The sequence below is a fragment of the Pseudophryne corroboree genome, chromosome 2, assembly GCF_028390025.1.
Source record: "Pseudophryne corroboree isolate aPseCor3 chromosome 2, aPseCor3.hap2, whole genome shotgun sequence".
Classification (NCBI taxonomy): Eukaryota; Metazoa; Chordata; class Amphibia; order Anura; family Myobatrachidae; genus Pseudophryne; species Pseudophryne corroboree.
The window spans coordinates 609,686,680-609,692,679 of record NC_086445.1 but is presented as its reverse complement, the minus strand read 5'-3'; positions in this window follow the sequence as shown (position 1 = coordinate 609,692,679).

Below are 6,000 nucleotides of genomic sequence, written 5' to 3'. Positions count from 1 at the left end.
CTATTTAGAACCCCAGGATGACCCATGAAGGAAGAGGAATGAGCCCAGGTAAGCAGCCGTTTTCGAAGACTTGTGGCAACAAAGGTCTTGCCAGGCGGAGGAACTGGAGAGGTTCTAGTCATTAAAAAGGACGTAGGATTCACAATGGCTTGATTCGTGGTAGCATCATTTAATTCAGAAGAAGCAAAGGACCGGGAAAGGGCATCTGCCTTTTTGTTCTGAGACCCTGGACGATAGGTGAGCTTGAAATCAAATCGTGTGAAGAAAAGCGCCCATCGAGCTTGTCGTGGATTCAAACACTGAGCTGACTGCAGATACAGAAGATTCTTATGATCAGTATAAACTGTAATGCGATGTTGTGCTCCTTCTAGAAGGTATCTCCACTCCTCAAATGCCAACTTGATGGCAAGTAATTCTTGCTCACCGATTGCATAATTACGTTCTGCCGGGAGGAACTTACGGGAGAAATATCCGCAGGGATGGACCTTTTTATCTTCAAAGACTTGTGATAACACAGCTCCTACTGCTTCTGTAGATGCATCCACCTCTAGTAGAAAGGGACGATTCAAATCAGGCTGTCGAAGAATGGGAGCTGACCCAAAGGCTTGCTTTAAATCAGAGAAGGCTTTGATTGCTTCAGAAGACCAGTTCGTAGGATTTGCTCCCTTGCGAGTTAGGGCTGTGATGGGAGCAGCTAACGAAGAATAATTCTTAATGAATCTCCTATAGAAATTAGCAAAGCCAAGAAATCGCTGAATCCCCTTGAGAGTTGTAGGAGTGGACCAATCTCGGATAGCTTGTACCTTACCGGGATCCATACATAGCTCTGATCCAGAAATGATGTAACCAAGGAACGGTATGGAAGATACTTCAAAAGTGCACTTCTCTAACTTACAATAAAGTTGATTTTTCCTCAGACGTGTCAGTACCTCTTTAACTTGGTGACGGTGAGACTTTAAATCCATAGAGAATATTAGGATATCATCCAGGTACACTACTAGACACTTGTAGAGAAGATCACGAAAAAGTTCATTCACATAGCTTTGAAAAACTGCAGGTGCATTACAAAGACCAAAAGGCATTACAAGGTATTCGTAATGCCCATCCCGCGTATTAAAAGCAGTCTTCCACTCGTCCCCTGCCCGGATACGGATTAAATTGTAGTCCCCTCGGAGATCCAATTTTGTAAACACAGTAGCTCCCTTTACCCGGTCAAATAATTCTGGAATTAAGGGTAATGGGTACTTGTTTTTCACAGTGATCTCATTGAGTCCACGGTAATCTATGCATGGTCGTAACCCACCGTCCTTCTTCTTAACGAAGAAGAATCCGGCTCCTGCAGGTGAAGAAGATGGTCTGATAAATCCTTTGGTTAGATTTTCCTGTATATAATCAGACATAGCTTGCGTCTCTGGGATGGATAGCGGATAAATTCGTCCCCTAGGAGGTGTTTTACCCGGAACCAGGACGATTGGGCAGTCCCATTCGCGATGAGGAGGTAGAGAGTCTGCTGCTTGTTTACTGAAAACATCCGCAAAGGATTGATACACCGGAGGTAGGTCGGGAAGGCTGATTGACCGGAGAGGTACAATTGAGGCTAAACAGTCATTGGTACAAGATTTACCCCATGAAAGGACTTCCAAGGTTTGCCAATTAAGTTGAGGATTATGCTTCTGCAGCCAAGGTAAACCAAGTATCACATCTTGAGAGGCTTTGGGAATCACGTAGAAGGAGATGTATTCGGAATGGAGCACACCAACTTTCATCTTGAGACATACGGTTCGATGAGTAATTATACCATCTGGAATTCGACTTCCATCCACTGCTGTAACAGCAACTGCTGCTTCCAGAGGCATGGTTTGAACTTTAGACCGTAAGACAAAGGCTGAGGAGATGAAGTTCTCGGCTGCCCCGGAATCTAGGAGAGCTGAAACTTTCACTGTAGAACTTGGAACTTCTAATTGAATAGACAAGGTCGGCTCTTTCCCAGAACGTGATTCTAAAGTAACTCCTAGCTTAACCTCTCTTGAATAAGCTAGGAGCGAGAGTTTCCCGGTCGGAGTTTGCAGAATTTAACTAAGTGTTCGGAGGACCCACAGTACATGCAGAGGTTACCCTGTCGACAACGAAGTCGTTCCTCCTCTGTGAGGCGAGAGCGCCCAATCTGCATAGGTTCTTCTGTCGTTACCGGAGACTGTGATGAAGAATCTTGTCGAGGCCTAGGATGATAACGTGGACTGGATTGCTCTGCCCTGGATTTCTCTAAACATCGCTCCCTGTAGCGTAGGTCAAGTTTGTTACAGAGAGAAATCAATTCATCCAGTTTAGTTGGCACATCCCGGATAATTAAAACATCCTTGATATTCTCTGAAAGTCCATTCCAAAACGCGGCGATCAGGGCCTCCTCATTCCAGTTTAACTCTGAAGACAACGTGCGAAACTGAATAATATATTGACTGACAGGACGTAAACCTTGACGTAGACGGAGAATCTCCAAAGATGCTGAGGTGGTCTTGCCTGGTTCGTCAAAGATTCTCCGGAAGGATGATACGAACTCCTTGTAATTAGAGAGGATAGAATCACCTCTTTCCCATAATGGTGATGCCCACTCCAGAGCCTGACCGGAAAGGAGGGCAATAATATATGCAACCTTAGAACGAGCTGATGGGAAACTGGCGGACAACAGTTCGAACTGGATCTCGCATTGATTCAGGAATCCTCTGCAAAGTTTTGGAGTTCCGTCAAACTTACTCAGAGAGGGTAACTGCAAGCGGGACGTAGGCAGCGTCACAGGAGAAGCTGTAGTGGTAACTGGGACAACCGGAGTTGGAATCAGGACTTGAGACGATTTAATAGCCGTATGAAGAGTCTCTAAACGGTCTGCCATAGTTTGCATAAACTGCACTATTTGTGTCTGTATAGACTCCTGGTTTTCCAGACGGGAAAGGATATCTGACGTAGCACCGCCTCCTGCGAATTGGTCACTTGACGGATCCATGTGGCCAGTGCTTACTGTCAGGTCCGGGTGTTTTTGTGAATCCATAAACCCGGGACCAACCACAGGTGTAGGTGCTGGGGTATGAAGAAAGCAGGGAGGACGAAGAAAGTTCCGTTTCATATATTTATTGAAAATAACAATTCGGTAAAGTGGTAAATGGCAAGTTATTAATCACCATAGTATACTGACGTATTGCATGAATAATAGAAATAATATGCAGGATATATCTTAAAGAAAAAATAAAAGAAATGTTCATGGAATTGCGTTTAAAACAGGCTGGAAAAAGAATGTTGAATTGTCCAAATATAAACAAGCTTTGATGCTGAACTGTAGAATGTGTTTAACTGGGTAATGCAGACATGAAGAAATAACTGTGAGGATTTGCAATGAAGTTTTGAGAGGTAACTGAGAGACTGTGAAGAATTATCCTTGTAATGGCAACATAGAAAGTAAAAGTACTAAATTGGGTTACTTGCGAGTTCCGGAGATCACTGTGAGACTGTAGCAGATGATATAAGTGATGAACGGGTTAAATGCAGAGCAGAACAAACGAACAGCTGAAGTTAGTGGAATCCTCCAAACTCTGTATGGTTGAAAGCAGGCAGACAGGGTTTCCTCATGCAAGACTCTGGGAATCCAATTGTTACCAGTAGGTGCGTGATTAACTGACAGCACAGCGGGGAGCCTATGGATCTTTAGCAGTGAAGGCTGCCGACAGGCCTCTGGGAACGGAGGCGATATCTGGACCACGGGAATCACACAGGAATGCACGGAGAGAGCTCAGAGCTAGAGCACAGCGTTGATACAACAAAGCACTGGCCCAGAGTAACATAATCCCAGCCTACTTAAAGGCAGCACAAGCACGGGATTGGCTTACACCTGCCCACAGGTGTTTTCACAAGTGCTCTGTATTACCTATTTGGTCTCCAACATGGCCACCTCCTATACAGCAGACACACCGCAGTGCCTTAGGCCATTTGGTCCCCGCACTCACAGTTCCCAGATTCAGCATTACCTGTGCCACTGATCACACCGCGTCCCCACACGGGTTGCACAGCACCGCGAGCAACCGCACCGGCAACGGATGAACCCCAGAACCCGCAAAGGTGAGAGACCGGTTCGTGACAGCCGCTGGACGCAGTGGTAAAACAGAGAAGAAAAGCAGGAGCTAGCCCTTTGTGAACAGGAACGCTCTACCGTAACACTAGACAGGGACAGACAGGTAACGCGGACTGGCAGCAACCTCTATACCACCAACTTATCAAAAACGAGCTGTAAACATTTTTTTTACTAAAAACGAATAAATCAATTATTTTACAGGTGCCACTTATAAATCATAATTAGAATTTTAGCGCTCAAACCACAATATTTATTGCGGCCAGTGGTGCACACTAAGGGCGAAATTGTACAGGCGGCTGGCAGCTAGCAGATGGCGCCCAATGGAGCTATTCATTTGTAGCTCCGTTTGGGCGCGATCTGCTGCCAATGTTGACATTTCAGCTCGCACCCTCTGGGACCCAAACGGCACTTTTCGGGAATCGTGCACATTAGTTTAGTTGGGTTCAGCTGCTTTATGCGGCTAAACCAGACACTAATGGCGTGATAACTGGGATCAATTGAATATCGCCCCTGCGATCTCCCTTCTCTTTAGTCAGGAGATTAGGGGGTGATAACAATTGAATTGCCTCTATATGTTGGCTCGCATAATAGTAACGCTTAAAGGGAGTTATTCAGGGATGAACGCAGATGGCTGCATACGCATCCAGATCTGCGTTCATTTCTGCACATGCTGAGGACCGACCAGAATGTGTGGGGCCGCCTCCCGATGCGTCCGCAATCTAATTGTGAATGCATCGGATCTAAGGTTGACTCCTGGCTGCTCGGTTAGAGGCCATTTTGTTTTCAGAGCGGCTGCGCAATGACAAAACTCCGCCCCCGCAACAGCCTCGCCTGTCAATCACATTGCAGTCGCATCCATCGGCAAACTGCACTGCAGTACCCTCAAAGTTCTGTCCAGTAATATGCACAGTCGCAGTGCTGTCTGAAATAAAGGTACAAGGTGGATTCAATATGATAATATTGATATTATCTTAAACCATAAAGCTATACCTTTAAACACACCTTTACCATGGAGCTGCTGCGGTCGCTAGCTCACGCTACGTACTTCGTACGCTATTTGCGTACAGAGTCCCGTACCGTATACGCACTCAGCGTATAAACGCCGCACTGTGGGTACAAAGCACACACAGCGTGCGCACACACAATTAATACACCTTAAAACCTTATACAGTTATACAATGCAATGATATGATTACACTTTAAACCTTTGGCAGCAAAATACTGCAATGATGTTATACCTTTAAACCTTAAGTAGCACTAGCGATATAAAGTACTCACAGTGCGTACACCTTAACAATGCTTATACACCTTTAAACAGGTTAAACTACTTTAAAGCCCAGGCAGGAAAGTGAAAACACAACACCGTTTGTAGTTGAAACCACAGGGTTCTAAGGCCTCTGTGGATTGATTCCAAAAAGGTAAAACAATACAAGTTATACACTACAGACTAACAAGTAAATCTAAACAGAATAATGGCTACAGAGAATGTACATACGTGAGAATGTTTCGCAAGCGCAACCCGAGTCGGTCCTCCGCTGGTCATACAGATAGCGTTCAGAGTCTTGTGTCCCCAAGCCTGCTGCAAGCTCTCTTTATTCACTTCATCCAAAACAATACAATGGTCACTGTAATCCCCTTGTCTGTTGGACACAGAGATGTACCTTTTCATTACGGGAGGGGTCATAGGTTGATTTGAAAAGGTGGGCTATGTCTTTCTCAACTGCTCCTGTGGGTGGTCTCCTCTGGATTCCCCCCGCATATGTAATTTACAGTAAATACAGTTAATGTTCGTAATCTACTTTTGCACATAACTATACGCAGGAGCAAGCGATCTTTCTCTAACTACCACCGGAATGTTACCCTCAAAATACCCTACAGCTGGA